This window comes from Canis aureus, chromosome 3 (genome assembly GCF_053574225.1).
Source record: "Canis aureus isolate CA01 chromosome 3, VMU_Caureus_v.1.0, whole genome shotgun sequence".
In the NCBI taxonomy this organism is placed as follows: domain Eukaryota; kingdom Metazoa; phylum Chordata; class Mammalia; order Carnivora; family Canidae; genus Canis; species Canis aureus.
This window is the reverse complement of record NC_135613.1, coordinates 44251669-44268675: the sequence shown is the minus strand read 5'-3', so window position 1 is coordinate 44268675 and position 17007 is coordinate 44251669. Positions and strand designations below refer to the sequence as shown.

Below are 17007 nucleotides of genomic sequence, written 5' to 3'. Positions count from 1 at the left end.
CAAAGGCAGGCGCTAAACCGCTAAGCCACCCAGGGATTCCCCAAGAACTTACATGTTCTGATATTTAGCAGGACAAGCCTTCTGCCTAAAAGGCAGATCCCTGTTCAAGTGCCTAGAATAAAGCCTACTAGTTGAAAACACTGCCTATATGCATAGAATTCACTTTCTTTCTATTTCTTCCCTAACAGCCATGTTGAATGAAGACATGAACTAAGATATGAAGACTTCAGCTTGATGAAAAAATTTGGTAAAAAGAAAGAAAGAATGAATGAACCTACCACAGGGAACATAGATAAATCATAAATATAAATAAATCAGAGTAGAAAAAAATAGCTTTAACAAATGTTCATGAATATCTTCAAAGACATTTCAGAAGACTACATCCATAAATTCAAAGATTGCTCTGACAAAGGAATCATCATCAGAAGAAAGAGCTTTGGAAAATTACATGCATAGTTCCAAGAACATTTTTCAATAGAAATGTTAGAAAACACCTTTGTACACTTAATTCCTCCTCAAAAAAAGAGAAAAAAATGCTTTAAAAAAGGGTCAAATGATCCATATCTAACCAGTAGTATTTCCAGAAAAAGAGAATAAAGAGAAAATGATCAATTAAATAATATGAAAAACTTTTCCAGAGCTGATGATGAGAGACACAAGTTTTCAAACTGAAGGAAAAAAAAAAGTGTACCAAATCCAAGGAAGAAGAATGAAAAAATATCCATTGCTAAACATATCACTAAGAAGTTAGAAAAGAGCAAAGAGATGACAGGACACAGTTCCAGGGAAGAAAAAAATCTCTAAAAGAATGAGGCACAGAATGGAAGCAAATGTTTTATGCCAAAACAATGAATACTAGAGATAATCCAGTGATGCTTGACGGAAAATTATTAGAGTGGAAAATTCTATTAGCCAGTCAAGCAAGCATCAGAGAAAAGTAACTATATTTTCAATAACACAATGACTTAGAAAACTTATATCCTATGAATCTCTTCCCAAAAGTAATTTTATGAAGTATTCCAGCAAAATGAGGAGTAAACCAAGAAAGAGGGATTCAGGAATTCAGGATTCAGCAAAGCAAACTAGTTGATGCCTCCACAGACTTGAGAATGACCAGTCCAGGTAGCTGATGACCCCTAAAGGAAATGGCCAGAAGGAAGGCAGGGATGAAGGTAACTCAATATGGACTATGACTCTGAAGTTGCAAAAATGTGACCAAAAAAAACAATCAAACAAAACACAGAGGGACGCCTGGGTGGCTCAGCACAGGCCCACATCAGGCCCTGCGAGGAGCCCGCTTCTCCCTCTGCCTGTGTCTCTGCTTCTCTCTCTGTGTCTCTCATGAATAAATAAATACAACCTTTAAAAAAAAAAAACAGAATAGCACAAGTGAAAAAAGGAAGCCATATTTCAAAATTGAAGTCATTAGGCCAAATAAGAGTATGACTTCATGGTCTTCAAAAAGAAGAATGAAATGGATTCCAAAAAAATAAAGAGAATGATGGAACTTTCTCCAGAATAGACCATATACTGGGTCACGAATCAGGTCTTAACCGATACCAAAAGATTGGGATCATCCCCTGCATATTTTCAGACCATAATGCTTTGAAATTAGAACTAAATCACAAGAAGAAGTTTGGAAGGATTTCAAACACGTGGAGATTAAGGACCATCCTGCTAAAAGATGAAAGGGTCAACCAAGAAATTAGGGAAGAATTTAAAAGATGCATGGAAACTAATGAGAATGAAGATACACCGTTCAAAATCTTTGGGATACAGCAAAAGCAGTCCTGAGGAGGAAATATATCACAATACAAGCATACATCCAAAAACTGGAAAGAACTCAAATACAAATCTAACCTTGCACTTAAAGGAGAAAACACAGCAAATAGATCCTATGCCCAGCAGAAGAAGAGAGTTAATAAAGATTTGAGCAGAACTCAATGAAATAGAGACCAGAAGAACTGTGGAACAGATTAACAAAACCAGGAGTTGGTTCTTTGAAAGAATTAATAAGATAGATAAACTATTAGCCAGCCTTATTAAAAAGAAGAGAGAGAAGACTCAAATTAATAAAATCATGAATGAGAAAGGAGAGATCACCACCAACACCAAGGAAATACAAATGATCTTAAAAACTTATTCTGAGCAGCTATATGCCAATAAATTAGGCAATCTTGGAGAAATGGACACATTTCTGGAAAACCACAAACTACCAAAACTGGAACAGGAAGAAATAGAAAACCTGAACAGGCCAATAACCAGGGAGGAAATTGAAGCAGTCATCAAAAACCTCCCAAGACACAAAAGTCCAGGGACAAAGGCTTCCCAGGGGAATTCTATCAAACGTTTAAAGAAGAAACCATACCTATTCCACTAAAGCTGTTCAGAAAGATAGAAAGAGATGGAATACTTCCAAACTCATTCTATAAGGCCAGCATCACCTTAATTCCAAAACCAGACAAAGACCCCACCAAAAAGGAGAATTATAGACCAATATCCCTGATGAACATGGATGCAAAAATTCTCAACAAGATACTAGCCAATAGTATCCAACAATACATTAAGAAGATTATTCACCATGACCAAGTGGGATTTATCCCTGGGATGCAAGGGTGGTTCAACACTTGTAAAGCAATCAATGTGATTGATCATATCAGCAAGAGAAAAACCAAGAACCATATGATCCTCTCATTAGATGCAGAGAAAGCATTTGACAAAATACAGCATCCATTCCTGATCAAAACTCTTCAGAGTGTAGGGATAGAGGGAACATTCTTCAGCATCTTAAAAGCCATCCACGAAAAGCCCACAGCAAATATCATTCTCAATGGGGAAACACTGGGAGCCTTTCCCCTAAGATCAGGAACAAGACAGGGATGTCCGCTTTCACCACTGCTATTCAACATAGTACTAGAAGTCCTAGCCTCAGCAATCAGACAACAAAAAGACATTAAAGGCATTCAAATTGGCAAAGAAGAAGTCAAACTCTCCCTCTTCGCAGATGACATGATACTCTACATAGAAAACCCAAAAGACTCACCCCAAGATTGCTAGAACTCATACAGCAATTCGGCAGTGTGGCAGGATACAAAATCAATGCCCAGAAATCAGTGGCATTTCTATACACTAACATTGAGACTGAACAAAGAGAAATTAAGGAGTCAATCCCATTTACAATTGCACCCAAAAGCATAAGATACCTAGGAATAAACCTAACCAAAGAGGTAAAGGATCTATACCCTAAAAACTACAGAACATTTCTGAAAGAAATTGAGGAAGACACAAAGAGATGGAAAAATATTCCATGCTCATGGATTGGAAGCATTAATATTATGAAAATATCAATGCTACCCAGGGCAATTTACACATTCAGTAGAATACCTATAAAAATACCATGGACTTTCTTCAGAGAGTTGGAACAAATCATCTTAAGATTTGTGTGGAATCAGAAAAGACCTCGAATAGCCAGGGGAATATTAAAAAAGAAAACCAGAGCCAGGGGCATCACAATGCCAGATTTCAGGTTGTACTACAAAGCTGTAGTCATCAGGACAGTGTGGTACTGGCACAAAAACAGACACAGAGATCAATGGAACAGAATAGAGAATCCATAAGTGGACCCTCAACTCTCTGGTCAACTAATATTCGACAAGGCAGAAAAGACTATCCACTGAAAAAAAGAGAGTCTCTTCAATAAATGGTGCTGGGAAAATTGGACATCCACATGCAGAAGAATGAAACTAGACCACTCTCTTACACTAGACACAAAGATAAATTCAAATTGGATGAAAGATCTAAATGTGAGACAAGAATCCATCAAAATCCTACAGGAGAACATAGGCAACACCCTTTTTGAACTTGGCCACAGCAACTTTTTGCAAGATACATCCATGAAGGCAAGAGAAACAAAAGCAAAAATGAACTATTAGGACTTCATCAAGATAAGAAGCTTTTGCACAGCAAAAGAAACCGTCAACAAAACTAAAAGACAACCTACAGAATGGGAGAAGATATTTGCAAATGACTTATCAGATAAAGGGCTAGTATCCAAGATCTATAAAGAACTTATTAAACTCAACAGCAAAGAAACAAACAATCCAATCATGAAATGGGCAAAAGACATGAAGAGAAATCTCACAGAGGAAGACATAGACATGGCCAACATGCACATGAGAAAATGCTCTGCATCACTTGCCATCAGGGAAATACAAGTCAAAACCACAATGAGATACCACCTCACACCAGTGAGAATGGGGCAAATTAACAAGGCAGGAAACAACAAATATTGGAGAGGATGTGGAGAAAAGGGAACCCTCTTACACTGTTGGTGGGAATGTGAACTGGTGCAGCCACTCTGGAAAACTGTGTGGACGTTCCTCAAAGAGCTAAAAATAGACCTGCCCTACGACCCAGCAATTGCACTGTTGGGGATTTACCCCAAAGATACAGGTGCAGTGAAACGCCGGGACACCTGCATCCCGATGTTTATAGCAGCAATGGCCACGATAGCCAAACTGTGGAAGGAGCCTCGGTGTCCATCGAAAGATGAATGGATAAATAAGATGTGGTCTATGTATACAATGGAATATTACTCAGCCATTAGAAACGACAAATACCCACCATTTGCTTCAACGTGGATGGAACTGGAGGGTATTATGCTGAGTGAAGTAAGTCAATCGGAGAAGGACAAACATTATATGTTCTCATTCATTTGGGGAATATAAATAATAGTGAAAGGGAATATAAGGGAAGGGAGAAGAAATCTGTGGGAAATATCAGAAAGGGAGACAGAACATAAAGACTCCTAACTCTGGGAAACGAACTAGGGGTGGTGGAAGGGGAGGAGGGCGGGGGGTGGGGGTGAGTGGGTGACGGGCACTGAGGGGGACACTTGACAGGATGAGCACTGGGTGTTATTCTGTATGTTGGTAAATTGAACACCAATAAAAAATTAATTTATTAAAAAAATAAAAAATAAAAAATAATAATAAAAATAAAAATAAAAAATAAAGAGAATGAATTTAAAAACTAAAAAATTAAGGATATAATGAAGAAGGCCCACCTACCCTCTCCTAACAAGAAAAAATAAAGTTAGTTAAAAGCTTTATAGAAAGTCCTATTCTAAATATGAACCAAAGTAAAATACGGCATACTTTTTTTAAAGTAAGCTCTACACCCAACGTGAAGCTTGAAGTCATGACCCCAAGATCAAGAGTTGCATGCACTATGGACTGATCCAGGCAGGTACCCCATATTTGGCATAATTTTGACCCAATACTAGAGTTAAAGAATCCATCTGAAAGAAGTAAGCATCCCCTTAACCTTGATTCTAGGAATATTCTTTGGTTGGCTAAGGAGTCACATTAAATGAAATGTAATCCTGGAACACTTCTTGATTCTGCAGTGAATGATATTTACCAAGTCATAATAACATTAATGCTATTTATTGATTTTTCAACTTTTTGGTTCAACCAATAGACCAAAATGAAAGATTCAATTAATTACAATACTAATATGAAATATTAACAATATTCTCACAAATACAAAATATTAACAATATTTTCACTATATAAAGTTCTCAAAACTCAGGTAGTATGATCATATAAGGAAAAACAGGAGAAAGGCAAAAGGGTAAAATATACCAACCTGATCATGTAGGAAGTCAAGAGGAACTGTCTGTACTGAATGGAACAGAAATAGTGGAAGGAATTACAAATGTAACCAGTTAAAAAGCTCAGAAAATTAATATAATTATATGTAGGAACAGAGAAAGAAGGAAGGCAAACTAGTAAGCTAAACTCTCTTCTACTATGGTATCTGTTTAAGGTTGGTAAATGAAAAGAAAAGAAGTCAGTATATTACTCAGCCTTTACAGAGATAACCACAGGTCTAAGAACCAAAACCAGAAATGGTTCAAGTTAATTGTTCCTGAAGTCAGCATTGGCATAGAGAATGCAGCGAAGCTGGGAACTAGAGGCTTTGTTTTGTTTTGTTTTGTTTTGTTTTTATTGCAGTTGGTTTTTGTAACCATGCGTGTGGATCACTTTCATGTAAAATTATTATTTAGTCCTTTTAACTAAATAGAGGGCTATGAGATTTCAGAGAAAATACCAGTAACAAAGTCCTAGGGGCCGACAAAAGGTTCACAGAAGTGAAATTTTAGCTGAAAAAAAAAAAAAAAGAAATTTTAGCTGAACTCTAAGGAATACAAAAGAAGAGAGTAGTTTTGTATTTCTTCTACTTTAAGGTTCACAATATGTTAACACCTCTGCCATCAAGATATTTGTTAAAATTGATGTCATCTCACAATTACCAATAGCCTAGTAGCGGCTATGATTGAGTTGTCATTGATTGCATACAGACAAACTGGGGTGCTTACCTCATGACAGCCTGGACAATTTTAACCCATCAATATTTTGGTCAACAAACTATTTAAAGACCATTTGAAGAAATAGGAGCCCTGAGCGTTGTCTGAAAACCTTGTGTTGACATCTTATGGGAAGATCATATACAGAACCAGCATAAAGTCTGCAAAACGGATGACACTGGTAGAAAATCTAAGAAACAACAGTGAAGCATTCTTTTATGTAGTGCTATATCACAAATATTCTTGATAATCCAGAAAATGCTAGTGTTTGGAAAAATACTGATATCAACAGCACTGAGTTGAAAACTAGTTTAAAAAAAAAAAAAACCCAGATTCTGAATATGAAAAAGAATTCCTTAACCAATTTCTTTGATTTATACTTTCCTTATGAGAATGACACAATTTAAACAAAAAATCTTTTATTTAAATAATTCTAAAAGAACTATTCCAGTAGGTACAAAAGAAAAATTCTAAAGGATAAGAAAGCACTGTAAAATGGTTAAATAGGCAGAGGTTTTTCTTTCCTGGAGGTACAAAAATGGTAGTATATCTTTAAAATTCATGATGTCTACATTTACAGAATTACAACTACCAAGAAAGAGGGTAATTAGGAGAAATCAGAGAAATTACTTCTAGTTTGGGGAAATCGTAACAGATACCAGAGAGGAGTAATGAGTTAACTGCCCCCTTGAAGAATGGGAAGGCATATGAAGCATAATTTCAGGGTTATAAGAGAGATTCTCATAGAACCTATGGTCAGAAAAAACAAAGATCAGCCAAAGAATATCATAAAAGACAATAGGAAATCCTGTGTGAGAACTGATTTGCACATTTAGAATCAAAAGACCCTTCAAGAAGCCACTTGTCCAGATGACTGCTTTTTATAGAAAGAACATTTTTTTACATCCTGTATGTTCTGTACAAAAATCTTCTCTCCCTCAAATCAAACCTGTGAGTAGCAGTGTTGTTTCAAGACACCCATTTCACTAGAGAAACAGCTACCTCCTGGGTAGGTCTAATATAGTAAATATGTCATAATTCTAAGGGATAACATCTTAATAACATAGCAGCAACTATAGTTACTGGGTGCTTATTATGTATGTGTCATTATCTTTTCTCTCTGTTTATATAGCGTCTATGTCTGCTTATAATTTATTTTCTTCTTTATCTCCTAAATGCTATCTATATCAGCTTATAATTTGTTTTCTTCTTTATCTCCTAAATGCTAACCAGTTTAGTTCAAAAATTTTGTTAGTACATACAGAAATCTAATTGTTCAATTATCTCATTTTCATAGTTTCTCAATTTTCATAGGTTTAGACAACCAAATAACAGCTGCTGGATAAAGTAAAATGAGAAAATATGATTCTCAGAAAAACTAAGTTGTCCTACGCCTTCACAAAACAAATATTTAGTAGCAGCTATCCTTAAACATGAGTTTACACGTTTAAAGCCTATTATAATATCATTATAGAAGCTCCTGAGAATCTGTTTCAAATCTTTAGCTACTTTCTAGTACCAACAGATAAAACATATATATGTTCCCATAAACCTTATAGAAACTATTAACCCAGTAGTAAAGCCTCTCTCTGCCCCCAACTCCTCCTTTTTCTCTCTCATTCACTATTATACCCATATGTATACACATTTGTAAGTCTATATTGTTTCCAGGGTTTTTTTCCCCACTAATTGCCAAAGACTTTAAAATTAGTATCACAATGCTCCTTAAGAGAGTCTCCTCTCCTTAAGAGGTCATTTTCTTTTGCCAGTCCATAGTGCTCTACTGTGATTCAAACACATGACTCTCTTCTTCAAGATCATCCACCCATCCACCAAGCAGTGGCTCCTCCACAGCTCTGTGCTCTCCTCGGCAAGTCTCTATGCTGTTCTAGGCAGGGCCACACCTCTCACCCAGCTGGGCAGATCACTGAGAGATTGCACTGGCCAGGCAAACACTCTCCCATACTACCTGAAAGTAGACTGTATTCACTTGCATTGGGGAGACTTTATTTGGTACCATAAAATTGTATAAGTGGGAAGAACCTAGCCTACTAACTTTATAGAAGAATACGTGACTTGCTTTCATTCAGTGAGAATCAATATCCACAAAAATTTCTCATAGTCTACCTAAACTTATTAAGTGTTCACAATTCTGAAAAAGATGTTTTTTTTATTTTATCTATACTTCACCTTTTTTTTTTAAGATTTTATTTATTTATTCATGAGAGACACAGAGAGAGAGAGGCAGAGACACAGGCAGAGGGAGAAGCAGGTCCCATGCAGGGAGCCTGATGTGAGACTCGATCCCGGGACCCCAGGATCACGCCCCATCACGCCCCAGGCTGAAGGCAGGAGCCAAACCGCTGAGCCACCCAGGATCCCCCTGAAAAAGATTTTAAACTCCCAAGTATGTGGCACTTAAATTTGACAGTAATTTTCACTGCATATCCGGCATTGCTGTGCCTAATATTTCTTATAAATACTTATAAAAGTATTTATAAGTATTTAAATAAAATTTATTTGAAAATGTTATAATGGCATTAATCACATCTTTTTAAGCTTGGCATGTTGGCAATGCAGATTTAAGGGTCACATTGCTGGTGGAATTGTAAAATGAAAGCTGCTTTGGAATGTGGCTTGGCAGATCTTTAAGTGTTAAACATAGTGTGGCCATGTGACTCAGAAATTCCATTCATAGTTATATACCCAAAAAAGATAAAAACATACATCCACATAAAAACTTGTACATAAACATTAGTAGCAGCGTTATTCATAACAGCCGAGAAGTGGAAACTTACCCGAATGTCCATCAACTGATGAATGAATAAATAAAAAGTAGTATTCCATATAATGGAATATTATTTGGCTATTAGAAAAAAGAATGAAGTACTGATCCATGTTTTAGCATAGATGAACCTTGAAAACATGCTAAGTGGAAGAATTTGGTCACTAAAGGCCCCATGATTTTATTTATATGAAATATCCAGAATAGGCAAATCCATAAACACAGAGGGCAAATCAGTGGTTTTAAGGGACAGGAGAAGGATTGGGGGATGAATGCTAATGGATACAGAGTTTAAGAAGTAATAAAAATGTTCTCAAATTACACAGTGATGATGGCTGCATAAATTTGCATAAGTCTGTTAAGGTACTAAAAACTAGTGAGTTGTATACCATAAAAAGATGAACGTTATGATATGTGACTTACAGTCCAATGAAGCTATTAATTTGAAAATATGTTTAAATGTCAAGTGTATTTCTATATGGCATCAACAATGAATTTTTCTAAAGATATTATTTTAAATAAATTTTAAAATACGCAGTTCTTTTGATAAATCTAACATGAACTTGTTCAAGAATTCCTAAGGAAAATATTAAACAACATTTACATTTCTTAATCAGGGAAGACCTAATATACTGGGAGTCACGGATTCTAGGACCAAATATTTAAAAGATATCAATTTCCTTTTAATTATTTATAGACTTAACACAATCTCAACATAATCTCCATTAAATTCCTAACAAATTTTATAGAACCTGAAATGCTGATCCAAAAGCATGTATATGAAAGGCAAAAGGCCAAGGAATGCTATTGCACTCTTGAAAAAATTGCACAGGGTGGGAAGATTTGCTACTACACTTACCAGATAGCAAAATTTAATTTAAATCTGCAGTAATTACAACAATGGGATATGGGCAAAAATACAGAAAGAGATCAAAAGCACAAATATAGTGCCCAGAAACACACCTATGAATATATTAACACTTGATATTTGAAATAATAAATATGTGTTGTCTTAAGCCATTAAATTTTGGGGTAATCTGTTATACAGCAACAGGTAACTAATAAATTGTTTACTCACCAGTATTCCCAGATTTATTTTCCTTTTGGCACCAAAGATTAACCTTCCCCACCTCCTTGAATTTCAGCATACCACATGACTTCTTTTGCTTCTAAAATGTGAGTGGCAACAATTCATGTCACTTCCAGATAAAGGTAGTTAAAACTGGCTCATGATTATCCATGCTTTTCTTCTCATACCATACCAACTGGGAAAGACTTGTGTTGCAGATTGTACAGCTACAGAATGATGGACATTCCCTGAATTTAGACCTCTGAGTTACAAAGGACAATTGCCCTGGAGGGTTGCCTCAATCCATAACTTTGAATGGATGAGAAATAAAGCTTTATTCATTAAGTCAATAAGATTTGGAGATCATTTGTGACTACAGCATAACTTACAGATATCAGGCTCAATCCTACTAGTAATGAAAAAAAAAAACAATAATGAGACAACAATACATACCCATCAGATGGGCAAAAATTAAATGTTTTGATAATACTAAGTTTCAGCAAAGATGTAGAGCAATGAAAGCAAGAATGTAAACTGGTAGACCCATTGGGGGAAAATGTGGCATTATTTAACAAAGCTACTATCTGTAATCCCTGTGATCTAGTAATTTGACTAGTAGTTTTATACTCTTAAGAAACTCCTGCATCTGTGCACCATGACACTTGTAGAAGAAGAATCATAGTTGTTTTGTTTATGGTGGAGAAAGAAACAAAGAAGGAAGGAAGGAAAGGAATGAAGAAAGGAGAGAGGGAGAGAGAAAGGGAAGGGAAGAGAAGGAGAAAGAAGGGAACAGAGGAGGGAAGGAAAGGAGGGAGGGAGAAAGAAAAGGAAGGAAGGAAGGAAGAAAGAAAGAAACAGAAAGAAAGGGAGGAAGGAGGATGGAAGTAGGTAGGAAGGAAAGAAGAGAAGGAGGAAGGTAGGGAGAAATGAAAATGATCCAGTTATTCAGAATCAGTAAACAAAAAGATATTATATTCATAATATAATATATCCAGCAATGTAAAACAACTGCCACTATCAGTTCTATATGGCATCAATCAACAAAAAAATTACTGAGCAGCTGTTGTGTGCCAGGCCCTATTTCAGGTACTGGGGATACAACAGTGAGCAAAATAGAAAAAAAAAATCCATTCTCATAGAGTTCATATTTGAATAGAAATAAAACAGGAAAAAAATAGTAAATGAGAAGTCATATAGTATTTTATTTTAAAATTTTTATTTATTTATTCATGAGAGACACGCAGAGAGAGAGAGAGGCAGAGACACAGAGGGAGAAGCAGGCTCCTTGCAGGGAGCCTGATGTGGGACTCGATCCCCAGACCCAGGATCAAACCCTGAGCCAAAGGCAGATGGTCAACTGCTAAGCCACCCAGGGGTCCCAGCCATAGTATTTTAAAAGGTGATAAGTACTATGGGGAAAAGCAAAGGAAAGGGGAGAAAGTGTATTGCAAGTAAGAGGATGTATAGTTTTAAATGTGATATTCAGTCGTAGCCGGGTTCGGAACTGTTTACATGAGAGACAAGAGTGCTTTTTAGACTTCATTCCCTCCAAATGCAAGGAAATGTGATAGTGTTAGAAGCTCACAAATAGCTTACCATTTTCCAAACCCATCAGAAGGAAACTGTTGGAAACGATGAGTGGAGGCCACTAATGGAAACCCACCCAAAGCCAACCCCACGCTTGCTCCAACGCATCCAAGATTATCAAAATGCTCATTCTGAAAAGCAGAAGGTTAATATGAGCAATTCCCCAGGACAGTGAAACAGGCATATTTTCTTGTCCTACTTTTTTTTTCTTATCTAGAGCCCTTTCCTTCTCTTGGAGTTTGGATCTGACCTGTGTCTGTGCCTTGTAGGCCATTTTGGTAGCTAACATATTCTGTGAGGAACAAGAAGGGGGAAATTATGGCAGATTAACAGTCAGGAGTGGTCAATTGCCTCCTTTAAATTTCTCCATAGAAAATCGGAAAACACCAAAAAAAGGAACTATTAGAACAAGTGGGGGAAAAATGTGATATTCAGAGTAGGCTTCATTGAAAAGTATTTGAACATTTAAAGTGTATTCTAGGCAGAGGAAACTGAAGAACAAAGGTGGCCTCTGATATAGTCAAGGAATATCAAGACGAGTGAGAAAAACAGTAGGAAAATGAGATCAGATAGGTAAAGGGGAGAGAAGTATCAGGTAGGGGTCTTGCAGGCGATCCTAAGAAATTTGGTTTTTACTCTGTATGAACTAGAAAGCCATTGGAGCTTTTGAAGCAGAAAGGTGACATCTTTTGATATACACAGTAAAAGGAGAACTCTGCAATTTTGAGAATAGATCATAGACGGCAAAGGATAAAGGCAAGGAGACCGGTTAGGAGGTCCTTGCAGTAATTCTTATGGGATATAATGACAGCTGTGACCACGGTGGCAGCCAGGGAGGTGATAAGAAGTAATTATATTCTGGATTGATTCTAAAGATAGGGCAAAGCAGATTTCCTAACACATTACATCTCAGGTATGAGGGAATGGGAGAAAACTAAGATGACTGTGGGGCCAGAACAACTGAAAGGGTGGTTGGAAGTGAAAAAGACTACAGATGGAGTAGACTTGGGCAAGACGAAGATTCTGTTTGGAGAATGTAGAACTGGAGATGTCTACTACACATCCAAATGGAAATGTTGACTAGGCAGCTGATAGAGAGGTAAGAGGTCAAGACTTGAGCTATCATTTTGGAGTCACCAGCACACAATTATAGAAATTAAAGAAAAAAAATAAAGAGATTGCATGAAATCATCAGCGTGTCAAGGGGAAAGAGCTCCTGAGGACTAAACATTAAGGCATTCCAAGAGTAAAACCTCAGAGAAGCTCTTGACCAGCAAAGGAGACAGGACCAGCCAATGAAGAAGGAGGGAAACCAAGTGTGTTTGGTGACCTGAAAGTTAATAGTGAAGGATTACAATGAGCAGACAGTGATAACACTGATAACTGACTATCAGATTTAGGAAAGGTGATGTCATTGGTAACCATGACAGGGGTAGTTTTGGTAGAGTACTGCAAACAAAAGATTAACAGGAATGGGTTTAAGAGATAATACGAAGAGATGCAGGGAGCCTGGGTGGCTCAGGTCATGATCTGAGGGTCCTGGGATCAAGTCTGCATTGGGATCGCCACAGGGAGCCTACTTCTCCCTCTGCCTATGTCTCTGCCTCTCTCTCATGAATAAATAAATAAGATCCTTTTTAAAAAATATGTAGAGATGCATTGCAGAAGGGAACAAAGACAACTCTCTTAAAAAGGTTTTGTTTGGGGGGTATCTGGGTGGCTCAGTTGGTTAAGCATCTGCCTTCGGCTTAGGTCATGATCCCGAGGTCCATGTCAGGGTCTCTGCTTGTGAAGAGCCTACTTCTCCCTCCCCTCCTCACTTGTGCTCTCTCTCGCTCTCAGATAAATAAATAAAATCTTTTTTAAAAAATGTTTTTGCTTTAAAAGGGAGTAAAGAAATGGTTTAATCTCACAAACATGTAATGCAAGACCATCTATGAAAGAATGCCTTTTAAGTTCATATAATGTTTTTTTAAAGGTGAAACTAAACTTGTGATCAAGAAGGAACAAGCAAGAAGTTTCTAGATAGCGGCATGTCCTCTTACTGATGTGGCAAATAACAGGGTATTTGTCTTATAATTATCTGTTATAATGATTTGCTATTATTATTTGTCAACCAACCATTACATTTGTTTTGTGTAACTCTTCTGTATATATATGTCATATATATGTTCAAAGGGTTAAAAAATTAAAGATTAATAAGATCATGCACATGAAAAGACATCAGAAAATATCACTATTGCATCACAAAAGTTTTAATTAAAAGCATGTGAGAAAGAATATTCGAAATTATAAGCAGACCAAATTTGAATTGAAACTTCAAAAGGTTACATGTACTAGATCTGGCCAGTAGGTGAATATTTGTGCCTTTCTGTTTTAATTAAAAGTGGAATTTGTAAATCACGTAAAATCTTAAGAATTAGAGGAGTCTGTAAGCCCTTTTCTTCATTTTTAACTCCACAGGATACTTTTTTTTTTTTTTTAGTATATGTGCTTGGTTCTCGGTATGAAAGAAATAGTACTGTAACTGCCAAGACAATTTTTTTCTCTGGATATTTTATTTCCAAGGCCCCCAGAGATATTGCACTTCACAAACAAAAACCATTGGATTATATAATAATGATCTAAGTGTGAAGACATGACCCTTTTTTCCTTGGTAAATTCATTACAAAAGAGGAACAGAGCTCCTGCCAACCATGGTGACACTCCCAAGCTATGAATGAATTGGGGGTAGACTTCAAGTGGTCAGATCCATCTATTGTTTTCCAATAAGCACCTACAAAGCAGGGTATTTGGGTTTTCCTGCTTTCTGCTCATTCAACAAACAATTTACTTAACTCCTTGAGCATCTGTTTCAAAGGAGATGATCACCTACTTCACCAGAGAACATGAGGCAAGACAAATGCCTGAGTGATTAAGGATACTTCCAACCCAAAGAGGAAGAGGCCATAGAAATAAGGAAATGTGTTCATAAAAGAGTATTATACTTCAAATCCCTTCCACTCTCCCAAACTACAAAAAAATGCATATTCTGGGTGGGAATATATTATTTTATTTTATATCAAAGCCACCAAAAAGAGCCAGAGACACTTCTAAAACCTATCCTATCTACTGATGAACATATCTCAAATAATTTTAAATTACAAGTAACAACAAAAGCCATTCTAACATCCTCTGCTGAAACAAGCCAACAGTTGTTTGTTGTTTATTTTTTATCAAAAATAAATAAAAGGTTCACTGACACTTTGGGGCACACACTTCTTGTACAACTTTGTGTGTGTGTCAATTCCTAATTTGTGGTTTACCTGTTTAGTTAACCTCTGCTATTTTCTGGGCTTCATTCCAAGACCACAAAAATGCATTACCAAAATTGGCATCTCTGCTTTTGAGCTTAATTTCAGAGAGGCTCTGAAATGGTCTGAAGCCACTTTTTTAATATTCTGCACACAATCTTATGCTAAAAAGTAACAGATGTTTCGAGATCAGTAATTGACAGGAAAGGTACAATTTTTGTTTTCCTCAAACACAATTTTTATTTCCTCCAAAAATACAATACCAGAAAAGAAGTGCTGTGCTAAAGCCACACGTTTTTGTTGCTGTACTGCAAATATTGGCTTAAAGTTGAACAGAATTCCCTAAGGTAGAGTCAGAGATAATCTAAATATTTACTATACATTTCCAAAGTCTTTTAATAAGTGTTTTTCTCTTTAATTTTTGGTTGGAAAACCCTAAAGACACAAGTCGTAAATGCATACAAACAAAATGCCAAGATCAAAATAAGAGTTTTGAAGTTTCATGAAACTATGAGCCTCACAATGTTTGCAGCATGACAGAGAATTACAGAATCATACCTGTTTAAGTCGGGAAACATCTTAAATATTACTGAAAGGCCTCCAGAATCGGAACCCTCTAATTTGACAGATGAGGAAAGTGAGGCTCAGAGAGGTTAAGCTAACCACAGCTGTCACAGATAGTAAATGGCCAATCATGCAAAATCCTGATATTCTGACTCCAAATCCAGAGCTCTGAAAGAGTATGTGTCTCAATACACTAATGGCACAAGAGGCACTCCGGGCAGGCCCTCAACAGAAGGAACTCTTACACACGTAAAGGAGCCAGCTCACCTGTTCACAAACACAAGTCCTAGAAATAGCACTGGCAACAACCGGCTTCTGAGCTTGCCTCGCCAGACCTGGGGTTTCCAATGATTGCTCAGTTAGGTTTATTTTTCTCACCTCTGTGAGTCCTTTTAGGTAAGTGCTTTTAGCTGGATCGGGTTGGTTATTTTATTTTGTTTTTCACATTTCTGGGGGGGGGGGGGTTTAGAATCGGAGAGGGTTGAAAAGAGAAGCTCGGATGTTAAACCGCCCCTTGCAGCACAAAGTTTGTTCTTTTGTCAGCAAAACTAACAAATCCTTCCCCGAGCCCCAGGGCTTACTGGTTTGTGTCGCGGTCCCTTCAGTTTCCAAAGTAGAGGGAGACCTGGAAAAGAAGTTGGCTGGGCGGCTCGTCCTCCGGAGGGGCCCGGCAGGTGCGCGCCCGGGGGGGGGGGGGGGGGGGGGGCGGGCAGGTGCGCGCCCGGGGGGGGGCATCGGACGCGCGCCCCTTTCCTCCTCGCCCCTCGAGCCTCCCGCTCCCCCGCCCAGGAGCCCACGGTCCCCGCCGCCCCCCGCCCCCCAGCGCTGGCGCCGCCCGGTCCTCCCGGACTCCCGGGTCCCAGGTGGCCCGCGGGCTCCGCGCCCCAGCGCCCGCTCCTCCGGCCCCCGGGGGCGCAGGGGAGAGAAGCGGGTCCCACCTGGTTGCCGGGGTCCAACCACGCGGAAGGCGGAGATGGCGGTGGCGCCGGGGCTCGGGCACCTGCGTCGCACGCGCGCGGCGGGCCGCGGACTCCTCGGCGGAGGTGCACGGGCGGGGAGCCGGACAGCGGCGGGGGGCGGGGGCGGGGCGGCGGGGGCGGGGGCGAGGGGGGGCAGAGCGCTCCGGGCGGGCAGCGGCGGCCGGGCGAGCCCAGCAGGCAGGCGGCGCGCGGCCGGGGCAGCGGTGGGCTAGCGCGCGCCCCTCCGGGGGCCTCCAGACCCGGCCTAGGCGCCCCGCTTCCCCTGCTCCTCCCGCTCCTCCCACGCCCAGACCTCGGGGCCTCCGCTGCAGCGCGCGTGCAAAGCGCTGTGATGAAGAGTGCAATATCGGGGAGGCGTG

At 38.7% G+C, this 17007-nt stretch overlaps 1 protein-coding gene across 5 annotated transcripts in view; it reads right to left on the bottom strand.

The window, feature by feature from the left end:
- LEPR (leptin receptor) overlaps positions 1-16742 on the bottom strand; it is a 93136-nt gene extending 76394 nt beyond the window's left edge. For 3 of the 5 annotated variants that reach the window (XM_077892160.1, XM_077892164.1, XM_077892163.1), the window contains exons 1-2: positions 16607-16742; positions 16250-16293 (exon numbers count right to left, since the gene is read on the bottom strand). The gene's annotated coding sequence lies outside the window, so the exon portion shown is untranslated. Of the gene's footprint in view, positions 1-15935; positions 16004-16249; positions 16294-16606 lie in introns of all 5 variants that reach the window. The other 2 variants (XM_077892161.1, XM_077892162.1) reach the window with 2 other exon arrangements.
- Between the last annotated feature and the right edge of the window lie 265 nt (positions 16743-17007).